The sequence below is a fragment of the Saccopteryx leptura genome, chromosome 2, assembly GCF_036850995.1.
Source record: "Saccopteryx leptura isolate mSacLep1 chromosome 2, mSacLep1_pri_phased_curated, whole genome shotgun sequence".
Taxonomy (NCBI): domain Eukaryota; kingdom Metazoa; phylum Chordata; class Mammalia; order Chiroptera; family Emballonuridae; genus Saccopteryx; species Saccopteryx leptura.
In genome coordinates, this window is record NC_089504.1 from 251,805,750 (window position 1) to 251,822,763 (window position 17,014).

At 45.8% G+C, this 17,014-nt stretch overlaps 1 non-coding gene across 1 annotated transcript; it reads right to left on the reverse strand.

The window, feature by feature from the left end:
• Nucleotides 1-16,080: 16,080 nt before the first annotated feature.
• Nucleotides 16,081-16,225, reverse strand: LOC136396026 (small nucleolar RNA SNORA57). Its single transcript, XR_010749459.1, has one exon. It is a non-coding gene; the product is annotated as a small nucleolar RNA SNORA57 (small nucleolar RNA).
• Between the last annotated feature and the right edge of the window lie 789 nt (nucleotides 16,226-17,014).

Consider the following 17,014-nt stretch of genomic DNA (forward strand, 5'->3'; position numbering starts at 1 on the left):
CACCTCGGGACAGACCCCCAGCTCCCAGGCCACCACACCCCTCATGTCCTTCTTGGGTAAAAAAGAGTTTTTTAGGTTTGCTCCCTTGTATTGGGGCAGCACCACGTGTCTGTAGTCTGTGAAAGGCTGCGGTGCTTGCCCTCAGCGGCAGATTGCAAATTGCAGATGGCCTTTGTAAAGCCAGAAGCCACGGCCACTATCACAGCAGCCCGGTCCATGCAGGTTCGCATTGGATTCGGACAGTCGGTAAATAAACAACGGAGCCAAAAGCTGATGGACCATAGTCTTTAATCCTAGCTTGCACTCGGCGGGCAAGCTAAAAACACACACTGGGCTCCAAAACCCACTCACATTCAGTGCTCACAAAGCTACTGACTTATCCGAGTTTCCTAGAATCAAAGGTTTCTAGCTCACCAGCCTTATTCTCCTCAGTTCCCCATCTCCTTCCTTATCCCAGATACAAACTCTGCACAAACTGGCATCTCACTCAGCACTCCGCCATCTTGGCTGCTTCTCCTGGCCACATGGTCTCTTTCTGCTCTCTGCTCTGCTCCCTCTGCTCTCTCATGCTAATCATCCCAGGAACCAAGAGCGCAAGCTCCCGCTCGTCCCCATTTTATAGTGTAGAAATCCAAACCCTTAATCCAATATACAAAATAGGGAAGTCTCTAATACAAAGTCACCCTCTGAGGCATGATAGGACTGTACCAACCCACATAAAAAATGGGTGGGAAAGGCTTAATCCTAAAACCAAGCCCCAGGCTACAAGGATTCTCAACACACATTAATATCACCTGGGCAACGGCCTCTTTAACAAAGTGAGCATAATACATTTTATCTGCCCAACAGCCTTCCTGCCTGGGAGGGAAGATTGTTTGCTATGGTTTGCTGAAGAAGGGGTCTATCCCCCAGCCTTTTTTTTTTTTTAAATTAATTAATTAATTTATTTATTTATTTATTACAGAGACAGAGAGTGAGTCAGAGAGAGGGATAGACAGGGACAGACAGACAGGAACGGAGAGAGATGAGAAGCATCGATCATTAGTTTTTCATTGCGTGTTGCAATATCTTAGTTGTTCATTGATTGCTTTCTCATATGTGCCTTGACCGTGGGCCTCCAGCAGACCAAGCAACCCCTTGCTGGAGCCAACGACCTTGGGTTCAAGCTCGTGGGCTCTTGCTCAAACCAGATGAGCCCGCGCTCAAGCTGGTGACCTCGGGGTCTCGAACCTGGGTCCTCGGCATCCCAGTCCGACGCTCTATCCACTGTGCCACCACCTGTTCAGGCTCCCCCAGCCTGTTTTGATAAAGAGAGCAGAGAGAGAGAGAGAGAGAGAGAGAGAGAGAGAGAGAGAGAGAGAGAGAGAGCGCTGAGAGAGAGAGAGAGAGAGAGAGAGAGAGAGAGCGCTGAGGGGCTTGGGAGCCCTGCTGAGGCGGGGGGTGAGGGGGGGGGAGTCTGTGAGTCAAGGACAGTCCGGAGAGTGAGTCAGAGCTTTGGGAGCCCTGAGTGAGAGGAAAGCTGTCTTTCCTGCCTTGTTTGCTTATCCGCCATTACGCGAGACTTTAATAAACAGAATGGTCCACCACTTTCTGGCTCCGCAGTTCCTTTACCGTCTGCCCGAATCCAATGGGAACCTGCCTGGCCATGGCAGCCATTGCCCTGGTCTTAGTTCCCCAGCTGCCTTCCTCATATCTGGTACACCTGCCTCACCTCAAGTTAACCTCTGAATCCTATCCTTGTATTTACACCACTGCTCCTCTCAGGTTTGGGCCTGATTACCAGCTGAACTTCACACCCTTTACCAGGCCACCTGCTTGATTTTGTCCCCAGGCTTCTACTGTCCACTTACCTGAGCACCCATGAAGCCCCTGACATGCTCGTTGGAGCATGGATGGTGTTGGGCAGATAAAATGTATTATGCTCACTTTGTTAAAGATGGTGCTGCCCACGTGAGGCCGTCGCCCAGGTGATATTAATGTGTGTTGAGAATCCTTGTAGCCTGGGGCTTGGTTTTGGGATTAAGCCTTTCCCACTCGTTTTGATGCGGGGCAGTACAATCCAATCATGCCTCAGAGAAGTGTCTTTGTATTAGAGACTTCCCTATTTTGTATATTGGATTAAAGGTTTGGAATCTACACTATAAAACGGGGGCAGAATGAGAGCTTGCCCTCTTGGTTCCTGGGATGACTAGCATGAGGGAGCAGAGCAGAGAGCAGAAAGAGACCATGTGGCCAGGAGAAGCAGCCAAGATGGCGGAGTGCTGAGTGAGATGCCAGTTTGTGCAGAGTTTGTATCTGGGATAAGGAAGGAGATGGGGAACAGAGGTGAATAAGTCTGGTGAGCTAGAAACCTTTCATTCTAGGGAACTCAGATAAATTAGTAGCTTTGTGAGCACTGAATGTGAGTGGGTTTTGGAGCCCAGTGTGTGTTTTTTTACTTGCCCGCCGGGTGCAAGCTAGGATTAAAGACTATGGCTCATCAGTTTTTGGCTCCGTTGTTTATTTACCGACTGTCCGAATCCAATGCGAACCTGCATGGGCCAGGAGGCTGCTGTGATAGTGGCACTGGCCGTGCCTCCTGGCTTTACAGATGGAGATATCAAGGTCTACCCTAGCTATTTTCCCTAGGCACCCACTCTGCCCCTCACACACTGGACTCCAGCCAGAAAGGAGATTTTGCCCTTAGGTCTCTACTACACCTCCTTCTCCAGGCATCCCCTCTCCTCCTCAGTAGCTGATTGGAGCTGGGATACAAAATCCGCCTCCAGCCTGACCAGGTGGTGGTGCCGTGGATAGACTATTGACCTGGGACACTGTAGTACCAGGTTCAAAACTCCAAGGTCATAGGCTTACCAGGTTGAGCACAGGGTCACCAACTTGAGTGTGGGATCATCAAAATGATCCCCTGGTGGCTGGCTTGAACAAGGGGTCACTGACTCAGCCCCCTGTCAAGACACATATGAGAAGCAATCTGTGAACAACTAAAGTGATGCAACTATGAGTTGATGCTTCTCATCTCTTTCCCTTTCTGTCTGTCTGTCTGTCTGTATGTCTGTCTCTCTCTCTCTCTCTGAAAGAAAAAGAAGAAAATCTGCCTCCAGGTCTCACCCATTACCTGAGGACTCCCTGTTCAACTCAGATGTGTGGATCCAGGGGACAAACCTCTAGGGGTCTTCATTGTGTCAGTTATAAAAGGTCTCACTTTTACAGCTTACGACATTCATTGCTGAAAGACCTGGCTAAAGACTTGGCTTAGCCCCCTGAGAGCACGTGAGGCGGCTCCTGGCCATGCTAAAGTTGATCTGAGACCAGAAGCAGTGAATTCCTGACAGCTCATGTGCTCAGGAAAAGGCGCCCCACAGGAATTGTTCATCACTGGCACCTGAGACGTGGACCACAGAGACAGTCTGAGCACTTTCCTCTGCTCCCCACCGCCTCTCCCTCCTGTCCTCCCCACTGCCCACCTCACTCCCCGGGCACCTTTCCCCCTCACATCTCACATTTGGTCTCTCCTCAGTCCCACACCTTTGTCCTGGCCCCATCTCTCACCTCCAGCCCCATTCGCCTCTGGCTTAGATCTGACCCACCCCTGATCCATTAGTTCAGGTTTTATGGGTACATTTAACTTAAAACAACCAGAATCAGGTATAGCTGTGGACTTGAAGTTTAATGGAGAAATAAATTTAAAATTTAGACTTTATAAAATGTAAAGCTAGCCTGACCTGTGGTGGCGCAGTGGATGGAGCGTCGACCTGGAATGCTGAGGTTGTCGGTTCAAAACCCTGGGCTTGCCTGGTCGAGGCACATATGGGAGTCGATGCTTTCTGCTCCTCCCTCCCCCTTCTCTCTCTCTCTCTCTCTCTCTCTCTCATTCTCTCTCCTCTCTAAAAATTAATAAAAGTTAAAAAAAAGTAAAAAAAAAAAAAAAGTAAAGCTACTCTGTGAAATAACTTGTTCAGAGAATAAGCATACAAGCCACACCCTGAAAGAAAATCTTTGCTAAACACGTCTGATCAAAGATTTCTTTATTTTATTTTAGTGTGTGTGTGTGTGTGTGTGTGTGTGTGTGAGAGAGAGAGAGAGAGAGAGAGAGAGAGAGAGAGAGAGAGAGAGAGAAAGAACAGATAGGAAGGGAGAGAGATGAGAAGTATCAACTCTTCATTGCGGCACCTTAGTTGTTCATTGATTGCTTTCTCTTAAGTGCCTTGACCAGGTGGGGGTGGCCTTCCAGCCGAGCCAGTGACCCCTTGCTCAAGTCAGCAACCTTGGGTTCAATCCAGTGACCATGGGGTCATGCGTATGATCCCACTCTCAAGCCAGAGACCCTGTGCATAAGCTGGTGAGCCCACAGTCACGCTGGCGACCTCGAGGTTTCACACCTGGGTCCTCTGCGTCCCAGGTGGATACTCTATCCACTGCGCCACCGCCTGCTTAGGTTCAAAGATTTCTGCTAAAAATACACAAAGAACTCTAAAACAAAGAGCCCCACTACACATAGGTAAATGTTGTGGACCGTAAATGACAAAAAGCCTTTGTAGATTCGAGGCTTAGCAAAAGGCTAAGTTCTCCCCCCTCCACCTCCATATTGGCTATGAAGCTGAGTATTTGCACCCACTTCACTTGCTTGCTTAAGTTGCTGGAAGCAGTTTACATGCCCTTCCTCTCACTCTGTTTCTTCAGATGTTGGTTGATTTCTATTATGCATGGTGGGAGGATTCCTGTTGATGCCTTGGGAGAGTTCCTGTTTTTGCCTCAGATGTGTAACTTTGTATCAAAAACTTCCTTATTTGCATATGGCTATATAATAAAGCAGGGGTCCCCAAACTACGGCCCGGGGGCCCCCTGAGGCCATTTATCCGGCCCCTGCCGCCCTTCTGGAAGGGTACCTCTTTCATTGGTGGTCAGTGAGAGGAGCATAGTTCCCATTGAAATACTGGTCAGTTTGTTGATTTAAATTTACTTGTTCTTTATTTTAAATATTGTATTTGTTCCCGTTTTGTTTTTTTACTTTAAAATAAGATATGTGCAGTGTGCATAGGAATTTGTTCATAGTTTTTTTTATAGTCCGGCCCTCCAACGGTCTGAGGGACAGTGAACTGGCCCCCTGTGTAAAAAGTTTGGGGACCCCTGTAATAAAGCAAACGGGCTATGGGGCACTGGGATATTGCCATCAGCATTGAAGAAGCGTCCCGATCCCATTCTTTTTTCTAAATAGGTCTGTTTTCTTAATTCCGCACCATTCTCACTCAAGACCCAGAATTACAAGCCGCGCTGCTCCTTGGCAGGTAAAGATCTGAACTGGCCAAAGAAGATATACAGTGTGGACAAAAAAATGGGATTTGGTAAAACAGGTCCAGGTGGGTAATCACAGCCCAGGCATATAACTTCCCTGGTAAAAAGGCTTATCTTTGCCTTAACTGGGCTCTGCCCATTGTTTCTGCTCATCTGCATTAACATACCTTTGGAATGCTCCTGGCCATCCCCTCCTAAAGTTTGAGAACACAAAATCTTGTTTGTAAACCAATCCTGCTCTTGCAGTCCTCCACCTTCATGTGATCTCCCTTTCCTGTCCTCCTCTGTCCAAATGCGCAAATGAAACAGCCACACTGATATTTTCTGGGATATTTGAATATGCTTCTTTGTCAGAAGGATTATTTTGAGCTGATTGACAGAAGTGGCTCTGAAAACCGAGGACAAATTGTCCTTTTGTGAGGGTCATGCCCAGCACGGAGGCCCTGCCTGCTCAGCCAGGTCCAGGGCACACTTCCAGGATGACTTGGTGTGTGAGGGGTCAGGGCCTGAAGACCATTGGCCATGACTGTCCTGCAGCTTATGATTTGGAGGCATTTTCTTTGCGTGAGTTGGCAAGTTTATTACAAGTAATGACACAAGTAGGTAAAGTTTATTCATTGTTTGATAACAAACAGTTGCAAAAATAGCTTATAAATCATCCAAGAATAGAACTATGTATCATCCCCGGGTGATGTTCTGGCCCTTTGATGTACTGGGAACACTGAGGTGAAAAAAGGGGACAGTGAGGTGTGAGGAGAATACCAGGTAGTAAAAACTTTTAAAGCCACAATTATCACCATCTCATCGATTTAAGGACACTATTTTAAGGTGCATCATTGGCTCCTGTAACTGCTAGGAACAACACTGCTAAGTAATTTACAATTTGCCAGATATATTTGTTGGAATCCATGGGAGTCCGAAAGACCAGAGTAACAGGCTTTATTAAAAGGAAGAAAGGAACCCTGCCGGGCACTTCTCCTGGGGGAGAAGAGCACCAGTTACAGACTAGGGGCAAGTTATATAGTGTTTGGGAGAGCCTGAGGGGATACTGAGGCAAAAGTCCTGGTATGTCCGGAATGCTTCTCCTTGGGGGGCTTCGAGCATGTGGGTGTTGAATCAATAGTCCTGGTATGTCCAGAGCCCCTCCTTGGGGCGGGTTGTCAACTTTTTGGAATTCCTCTGTCTCAGGGGCGATAGTCCAGTAAGGGTGAGGTCTGACAGATAAGCGGAACATCAAGAGGGCAGTTTGGAATTCACGTATCTATCATTTCTCGACTCTGTGGTTACATATAAAAGAAAGGCAGTTGTTAATTTTATAATATATGGTGAGGGGTGATGAGGAGAAAGAGGAGAAAAAATTGGAAAATTATTGCTTCTTCTGGAGAGAACTCGAGAAGGGAACCTTGTCAAGCCAAGTCCCTCATCCAGTTAAGGAGGTCGTCAATTTTCATGCTGTGAGGTCTGAACCAGGCGATGTTTCTGAAAACCTGAGTGAGGAAGTAAAAAAATTTTCGGGGTAATAATTGTCAGTTGCTTGCTGTGAGTGCCAAGTGGACAGAGTGACATGGTGATGCATGGTCTCCTGGATGAGCCTCATGAGACGTGCTGGTCTGGTTCCTCTCAAATGAGAGGACATGTGGAGATTTTAAGAGACAGGGAACCTGTTGGTGTAAATTTTTAGAAGAACTGAATATGTGTGGTTAAAAAGGAAGAGGGTTTGGAGAACATTCAGGAGGGAACTTCTCGGGCTGAGGGGCGGCTTCTTCCTGCTGTCATCCCTACCTATTTGATATTTCCCTCGTGAAGTTCTCCTTGGGGTACTGGGGAATAGGAGTGTAGGAGCATTTGATTGTAGGTAATTCTAGAGATTTCTCTCATCCCAGCCTGTAGGAACTTAATAAAGAAAGAGGCAAGTATTTGGAGATTAGCAATGCAGAGATAAGGAGGGTTGTATAGGGGTGTGTGTGTGAAAGTTCTTCCATGGTAAAGTTAGAGATATTTTTTCCTGGCAGACCTGGAGAGAGCAGTTAGCTTGAGTTAAAAGAAGTGTTTCATGTCCGTTTGTAGGCTCCAAGAAGACCCAGTGATCTTGTCCTTTTACTACGTGAAAGGTAAAAAGACTGAAAAGCATTAAGAGGTGAATGCTATTCATTCTCCTAGTTCTTCAGGAATATGGGAGAGCTTTAGGGTTAGGGGACCTGTAGAGGTTGAAAGATAGGATTTAGGAGGTCTGCTGATACAGGGTTTCAGATTTTTCTGTTTCATGAGGGCAGGTTTCAGGGTTGATGTGTAGGGTTAGGTAGATTTTTCCAGTTGTCTGATTGGCGAAGGTCTGCATGCAGTTCCGTAAGAAACTAGTAAACAAATGTAAGAGGCAGGGTTTAAAAGTTAGAAAAGTAAATAGGAGAGTGAGTGGACTAATGAAAGGCAATAGTAAGATGCCCAGTTTGTGTGAAACCACTGATTCCATGTTTATGAATTCGCTGGGCTTCAGAGAGAGAGAGAGAGAGAGAGAGAGAGAGAGTAAATAGGAATAAGACAGGGCAGTGTGGCTAGTCCCCTTGTCCCTAGATCTACTTTTGTAGAGATTTCTAAAGCAATAAAAAGAGAAATTACCTGTATAGCTTGTTTGGTCCTTACATTGATGGATAGTGTATTAGGAACTGGAAGAGGCTCATGGGGTGGGATTAGGTTGATATTTAGGGTGAGATAGATTAGGGTACAGGTTTTTGTCTAATTAGTATGGAGACGCAGATAGGTGTTGGTCCCACACGAGTAGAAAGTTCCTGATTTGGTGAGGCAGGCTGAGAGGTGAATAGAGAATAGAAGGACAAGGGGTCGGTTTTGTTTCTCTGTTTCTGAGGTCCAGATGGTCAGGGTGGAGGAAAGAGTCATCCTAATAAGTGGGGAGGGTAGAGGATTGTTAGCTAGGGTGACTGATTAAACATTCTTTGAAAACCAGTTTTCTGACTGTACAAATTCTTTTTTCTCGGTACAAATCTCCTACAACCTGCACAAACCTTCTACAACTTACATAAACCTTCAACTTTCATGCACTTTCTTATCCAGAAATAACTGGCCTTCATAACAACTTGCTTTTCCTTTTTCTTTCAAAAGTATTTCCATACCTTATACCTTCTATTATCAAAACCATACAATTCCTTCCTAGTCAGAACTCTTGATTTAAAAAATTTTAACCTCTAGTGACAATCAAGTTGACTTTCTTTTTATCCTAGTTTCCCTTTTCCCAAAGCCTGATTAAAAGAGTTCTTAGTTTTTTCATATATTTGCCATACGTAGACCAACCAGCTTCAGGTTTGTGATTGGAGTAAGGCATTCCGTTTTTCTATTTTAGCAGCAGTGGGAGTTGTCAGGATCATGGTGTGTGGACCTGTCCATGTGAAAGTCAGTCCTTGGGTGATATAATGCTGGAGGTGCCTCTTGGACAGTGTTTGAACAGTTTGCTGAGTGACCTATAAAACCTGCAAGTACTTAGGGAAAGGGTGTTACATTTCTACACTTTGCAGTTAGAGTTTAAGTCCTAGTGACCACTGCTTCTAGCTGGAATTACCAACAGGTCCCAGCCTATAATAGGCATGGGGCATTGAGATAGGAGGAACAAAGGAGATACTAAACATTAAATAAAGCAATAAAATCAGACTGTCAATACCCACAGTAGAGATCTTTGAGGGATAAATAGAACTTAAATATTCAGGCAAGGCATAGTAGATGGCCCTTGTGTTTACAAGAAATGAGATTAGCTTATCTGCTTTTGGAAGAAATACCTTAGGCTCGTGAACAAAGATGTCCTTGGGCCTTCAGTGGCAATTCCCAGCACGCTGGGCAAGGTCAGGTCACAGGTAGCTGGAGCAGGGCTAGAAGAGACTAAACCCTCCCTCCATGGATAAAGGGGGCAGCTTACCTTCTCATGTCCCTCTTTCCACAGCACAGGTGTGTCACTGGTGGGGCCGGGAAGCCTGGCAGGCTTCAGTTCAATGACCTTTCTTTCCACTCTGGAGTAGGGCGCTAATAGAATGCTATGAAACCCCTTAGGGCGCTGGAGCCAAAAGCTGGTATTTCCTGACTTCTTTTGGGCCTTATTTGCCTTTTCTGTTACTTCTTTGGTCATTATAGACCTTAAAAGCCGTGCTCAGAAGGTCTCACTGAGGGGCTTGACTAAGAGCAAAATTGGAAATTCAGTGTTTAAAGAAGCCTATTAGACTGAGGAAAGAAAAGATTTGATCTGTTGTGGTAGGTGGTTGGAGACTGTGGAGGGTCTGAGTTTGATCTAGGGTGAGACTTCAGGTGGTGGGGGTTAAAGTAATGCCTAGATAGACTAGGGATTGAGAATAAAGTTGAGCCTTAGCAGAGAAGACAGGATAACACTTCATAGCGAGGAAGTTAAGAAGGGAGGTGGTGAGTCTCCTTGAGGCAGGCAGGGAGGGGCTGCAGAGGAGTAGGTTATCTACATATTGTAAGAGAGTACTAGTTTTGAGATTGCACGCTGCTAAATCCTGAGCTAGTGCCTGCTGAAACAGGTGTGGGCTGTTTCTGATCCCCTGGGGTAAGACAATCCAGGTAAACTGCTGGGCTGCATTAGTGTCTGGGTAAAGGCAAACAGAAAGTAAGAGTCAAGTTGTAGAGGAATGGTAAAGAAGGCATTCTTGAGGGCTAGAACCATGAAGTGAGTGGTGTTTGAGAAAATGTGTGACAGTAACTTGTAGAGATTAGGGACCACTGGATGGAGGGGAATTACTGCCTCATTGATTAGGTGTAAGGCTTGTATGAGGTGATAAACTCCTGAAGGTTTTCGAACAGGAAAGATGGGGGTATTGCAGGGAGATTTCATGGGGATGAGTAAACCTGGTTTATCAGGTGGGTAATTACTGGTTTAAGGCCTTAGAAACAGACACAGTTACACATTAAACAAAGACTTCACATATTATGAATAAGGGAATTTAAATGAGCGCGCATGTTTCAATTCACTAGAAATATTTTCTAACAAACAATGAGACAAGACAGATTACTTACTCACATAGCTTAATATACAATTCTGTTTTTTAAGTTTTTCGAGATGGCAGAGAGTTGCCAGCAAAGAGGGGAGGAAGAGAAAAAGCAGACAGATGGACAGTGTGAGCAGCTGGATGGAAAGAAGGAGGATCAGAATCTGCAGGAGGAGAGAAGGAGGTTAAAGTATTGGTGTGGCGCCACATGGTCAGAGGAGTCAAAAGGATTTAGAGCTCTGAGGAGAGAGGAGAGGGTGAGGAGGAAAGAGGCATGTCACAGTTTGTAAGGAAGGAGGAGGGGTCGGAGAGGAGACAGAACTGCAGTTTGTAAGGAGGGAAGAGAGGTCAGAGATGAGACAGGCACTGCAGCCAGAGCCACAGCTTGCTTCTTTGGAGGGGGGAGAGGACGAAGAACACAATGGAGAAGGGAGAGGCCCCTGGCCAGCAGGGGAGGAGAAAGAGAGACTGATGAATGAGAAAACAGGATTTAGTGAAGGAAAGAGGCTTTCTGGAGGGAAGAGACTCCAGCAAAAAAGATTTGCTGAGGGAGTAGAGAGGGGTCCCGAGAGAGGGTACCCCGGGGGTCAGGCAGGAGAAGGAGCGAGTTTGAGAGTCCGCGGAGAAGGAAAGATTAGGAGCAGAGGTTTTAGGTGAGGTTTCTTTGGCCAAAACCGGCCTGCGTGTAGAACAGAAAGTACAGAAATTAAGGACAGGAGAGAAAGGAGAAGAAAGCCTGCACGTAAGGAATTTCTGATGCCCTCCCCATCTGGTGGCAGAAATTGTCAAGATCTCTTAGGATATTATAATCGAATGTCCTGTTTTCAGGCCAATGGGAGTCATTGTCTAGTCTTTACTGAGGCCATGCCATGTTAGAGAAGAAGATTAATTTCTTTGGTTTGAGGTCTGAGAGACCGAATTTGGCGAGGATTTTTATGAGACATCCTAGAGGGGTCTGGTTGGAAGGCTTAGACCCTAAAGAGCCCAAAGTGGAGACAGGTGAGCAAGAGGGGGCGTCCCCGCCTTTTGTCACTGTCTCAAGAGGAGAGAATCTCCGTGTGGGGGAGTCGTCCCTGATAGAGGTTGTCACCACCTGTCAGGGAGCTCCGAGGACGAGAAGTCCGAGAGAGTGGAGAGGTTTGGCTAGGCGCCTAGTCTTCCGTGCAGTCCACTGAGACTGAGTCAAACCCCTCAAAACGTGAGGCGTATCAGAGAAAACCGTCCGACCAGAAAGGGGTATTTTTAGAGAGAAATTTAGAGGCCAACCGGGAAAGGGGAAGGGAGAAACTCCTTACCTTTCTGGTCCAGCAGGGGTTCAGGACAGGGTTAGACTGCTGGCCAATCAACCCACAATTACACATCCAAACAGAATCAGGGAGTAAGCCCGGGACGAGCTGCCGCTGCCCATTGCTTCCCTGGTTGTAAGTTTGAACGGCAAAGAGGGATCGTCCAGGCAGTTAGTACCCTGTCCCGGGTTTCGGCACCAAATGTTGGAATCCATGGGAGTCCGAAAGACCAGAGTAACAGGCTTTATTAAAAGGAAGAAAGGAACCCTGCCGGGCACTTCTCCTGGGGGAGAAGAGCACCAGTTACAGACTAGGGGCGAGTTATATAGTGTTTGGGAGAGCCTGAGGGGATACTGAGGCAAAAGTCCTGGTATGTCCGGAATGCTTCTCCTTGGGGGGCTTCGAGCATGTGAGTGTTGAATCAATAGTCCTGGTATGTCCAGAGCCCCTCCTTGGGGCGGGTTGTCAACTTTTTGGAATTCCTCTGTCTCAGGGGCGATAGTCCAGTAAGGGTGAGGTCTGACAGATAAGCGGAACAGCAAGAGGGCAGTTTGGAATTCACGTATCTATCAATATTCAGACTCAAATATCTTAAAACTGTGAAAACACACGTGCCTTGGATGTTGTTGAAGCCTGGATTCTCGGACATTTACAGAACAATACAAACAGCCGACATAGACTTAAAAACACACTTAATTTTAGTCTAAGATTAATATAATACCGCAGGCCCCGGCTGGGTTCGATCCCCAGTCATGGCACACAGGAGGAGCAACTGTTGTAAAGTACCTGTACCTCAATTCCGCGGGTTTACACAGAGACACCATGTCCAGATGGATTTTGAAGAGTTTTATTAAAAAAGGAGATTCATTAAATATGCTGGCCGCATATGGTTGAGATGGGGCAGCAGACCCAAATTGTGTGAAAGCCCCAAAAATATTTCAGGGGCTGTTTATATACCCTTGATCACACACGGGCAGGGGAGAGCATGACATCATGACACAAGCTTAAGTACTACATTTGTTTAGGGGATATACAGAAACATTAAGACTTTCAAGGTACCACAAAGATGTTTACAAGTCTTTTAGGGTTCATCTTCCCTCACTAGCCTAGAGGTATTTTAGTCCAGGAAGGGGTAGGAACTACAATCAGTGTAAGATGGTATATAAATTCTGTCTCCCATTGAAAGAGAAGAAGTTTCTTGGTTAATCTTTATTTTAGATTTAAAACTAAATGACCCATTGTTCTTGCAAGCCAGAAACTTCTACATTCTTCTCCCTCCCCTCCCCCAAGGAAGGATGGGACAGAAAAGCCTGACAGGAAAGCCTGACCTTTCCTTCTAGAATATCAATAATTTTTCAGCTTTTTGGTACTTTACTACACAACCATCTGCTTCTCTCCCCTCCCCCTTCTCTCTCTTTTCCTGTCCCGCAACCATTGGCTCAATGGATCCGAGATTTGGATAGCTTGGTTTATTTGACCATTGATCCAAGACGAGGGGTTACCGGGTAGATCCTTGTCAGATCCCGGTCAGTGAGCATGCGGGTGTGTATCCTCTATCTCCCTCCTCTCACTTAAAAAAGAAAGAAAGAAATTAGAGCACAGCCACCCTGGCCAGTTAGCTCAGTTAGTTAGAGCGTCATCTCAATACACCAAGGTTAAGGGTTTGATCCCGGGTCAGGGCACACATGGGAAGCAAACAACGATGGCATGAGTGGATGGAGCAACAAACGAATGCTTCTCTCCCCCTCATCCCCACCTTCTCTTTGTCTCTCTAAAATCAATAAAAATTAAAAAAAACACACACAGACATTGGAGCAGGGCTAGGAGCAATGGAAACTAGGACTCTGTGGTTCTGAGTAATGACATCACAGCCAGCACCACCGACCCAGTGTCCTCAGCCCCTGTGCCACAGACTTCACAGCCCTGCAGCTCAGCCTCAAAGAAGCACCAAGAACAGAAATTAGTCCAATAGATATCTGCACGTGAATGCCACAGTTACATCATCCTTTCTGCCTTTAGACAACCAAAGAATGGCTCTAATGTTGTCTCAATTCTGCCACCCTTGCCCGTCACCCTCTGACTCGCCCTAACAGTCACCAAGAGTGCCACGCGAGACTGGCCCTGCATCACTTTCTGCTCTGGCACCATGCTGCACGCAGCCCTACTCAGAGTCTCCAGCACTTCTTTGTCCACAGCACGCACCTGTTACTGGACTCCGTGCTGTCTTCATCCTTCTCCATCCTTCTGACTGCATCGTCCATGGCCCAACCATTTTGGGCATCAGCCTGTGACACAACACATAGCCAACACAATACCATCCAGACCTTTCAAGGTAACAAAAAGTTATGCACCTGACCTGTGGTGGCGCAGTGGATAAAGCGTCGACCTGGAAATGCTGAGGTCGCCGGTTTGAAACCCTGGGCTTGCTTGGTCAAGGCACATATGGGAGTTGATGCTTCCAGCTCCTCCCCCTTCTCTCTCTCTGTTTCTCTCTCTCCCTCTCTCTCTCTCCTCTCTAAAAAAAATGAATAAATAAAGTTTTTTAAAAAAAGAGTAAAAATTAAAAAAAAAAAAAAAAAAAGTTATGCAGCCCTGATAGCTGACTAGCCCATAGTAGTCTTGGGCAGGTGTATGCTGTTCATTGTCATATCTGTCTTGATTGAAGTATTGGTACCAGGATTTCCTGACTTCTCTGATCCATGCTGGGTTTTGAATCAAGAGGGACTAAAATAGGACAGACACTGGTCACATGAAATAACATGGTGAAAAACAGAATACAAAGCAACATTGCCCTGTAGCTCAGTTGGATACTGTTGCTCTGACACACTAAGGTTGTAGGTCAGATCCCCAGTCAGGGCACACACAAGAACCAACCAATGAATGCATAAATAAGTAGAACAACAAAACATTGTCTATGTCTCTTCCTTCCTCCCTCTCTCCCTCTCTTCTCTTTATAAAATCAATAGATAAATAAAATAATTTAAATAATCCAAATAAATTTCTAGAAACACAACACCTACCAAAACGAAATCTCGAAGAAATAGAAAATCTGAATGGACCTATAACAACTAAGAAAATTGAATAGGTCTAAAAAAAAATTAACTAGTATACAGAGAAAGGACTTTGGAAAATAAAGAGAGCTTTTCAAACATAGGCTTTTATGGTAGAACACTTAGCAGAATTTTGTATATAAGTTTACCTAAATTGCTTAAATAAGTTTTGAATGACTACGTAAATCATTTAAACATATAATTGGTAGAAAAGTTAAGGAATGTTCAAGATACTGTTAAGTTACTCTCCGAATGTCCGCAGATGCTCCCGTGCCAAATCATGGTTTCTTCGAGCTTGCTGCACTTCAATATATGAGCAACTGAGATAAATGTGCATTTACTTATCATGGCATTGTTTGCTGTGTGTTTAATTATAGGGACTCTCTAACTTAGTAACACTTATTTTAAAAATTGTTGGTTTATTTATTGTGTGTATGTGTGTGTGTGTGTGAGTGACAGACAGAGAGAGAGATAGAGAGAGGGACAGATAGGGACAGACAGACAGGAAGGGAGATGAGAAGCATCCATTCTTCCTTGTGGCACCTTAGTTGTTCACTGATTGCTTGACCAGTGTGCTACAGCAGAGCGAGTGACTCCACGCTCAAGCAGGTGACCTGGGAGTTTCGAACCTGGGTCCTCTGCATCCCAGTTTGATGCTTGTGCCACCGCCTGGTCAGGCTGTTGGTTTATTGTTTTATTTTCTTCTGAGAATATGTTTTGAGAATAGGGAAAGCATAACGTTTCCACTTTAGTGAAACATGTCCCCAGACACATTATTGAAATCACACTATTTAATGGTAGCTCCAGCTCTATAGCTGAAAGACCTTTGGACTTAAACTGCAGCTTTGGCTCTTCTTGAGTCTCCAGTCTGCAGATTTATCCTGAAGATTTTGGTCTTGATGGATGCTGTTCAAAAAAAGATGAACACATGATGGCAGCAGAGAACAGCTATTCTGGTGTCCTATACTCGTGTTATCCCAAGTAGCACACGGGACTGCAGCAGAGAAAAACTTTAAAAATATCAAGAGTAATACACATGAATGTAGGGTTTCTTTTCTTTTAATGATAGTCTGTTTTTGTTTGTTTGTTTGTTTTTTACTGAGACAGAGAGAGAGTCAGAGATAGGGACAGACAGACAGGAATGGAGAGAGATGAGAAGCATCAATCATTAGTTTTTTATTGTGGCATCTTAGTTGTTCGTTGATTGCTTTCTCATATGTGCCTTGACCGTGAGGCTACAGCAGACCGAGTAACCCCTTGCTCAAGCCAGCGACCTTGGGTCCAAGCTGGTGAGCTTTTGCTCAAACCAAATGAGCCCGCGCTCAAGCTGGTGACCTTGGGGTCTCGAACCTGAGTCCTCCGCATCCCAGTCCAACGCTCTATCCACTGCGCCACCACCTGGTCAGGCAATGATAGTCTGTTTAAAAAAAATTTTTTTTTCTTTTTTCCCCGTGTCCCAGCACCTGAGGATAGAACCGGCAGATGGAAACCATAGGCACCGAAGACATGACACCTAGGGGCCGGAGCCCACTGCTCTGCCTCCGTACATTACAGGGGCTGGGACTGCACGTCCAACCCCGCCAGGAAGAGGAGGCTTTAAAATTTTTATTTACTGATTTTGTAGAGAGAGGAAGGGAAAGAGACAAGAACATCAATCTGTTCGTGGATATATCCTGACCAAGATTGAACCCATCAACCTCTGTGTCTATGCACGATGCTCTAACCAACTGAGCTATCCGGTCAGGGCCACACACAAATGGTTTTTTATAAATACAGCAGTAAAAAAAAAGTATTCCTTAAGAAAAAAACACACAGTTCCCTCCCCAGAGTCAGCCTCTGGTCTTACTGCTAACTTATTGCAACCCACGTGCTCCCAGTGACCTTCCACCCTGAGATGGGCTGACCTTGCACCATCGCCACCTGCTCCTGCCCACTCCCTTTGTGAATAACTGGCTACAAGCAAAGATTTAACATGTGGTGGCGGGGCCGGGGGGTGTTGCTCTGTATTTGAGTGAAGCCCGGGCCTGGCAAACCTTTTGGAGAAGCTGCTCGTGGCTTATGGCTACTTCGTCTGACCTCACAGAGGAGTTTGTTTCTCTTCCTCTGAGCTACCATCATCTTTCCTGCCTCTTTGGAAGATGGGCCTGGGCAGGTGAGGGTCTAGAAATGTGATCATCCCAGATTAGAAAAGAGGGGACACTGTAACAGACCGGAAGACCAGGAGGAGGGAATCTTGGTGGTAACAATAACAACCATATAGATAGAGTTCCAGTGCTGGACTTGCTGTGTGGTCTTTTGTGAACAACCCAACCTCTCCACCCATGCTTGTCCAATCTGTAAGTTCAGAGATTTTATACAACAGCCTTGTTCCTTTTCTTTAAAA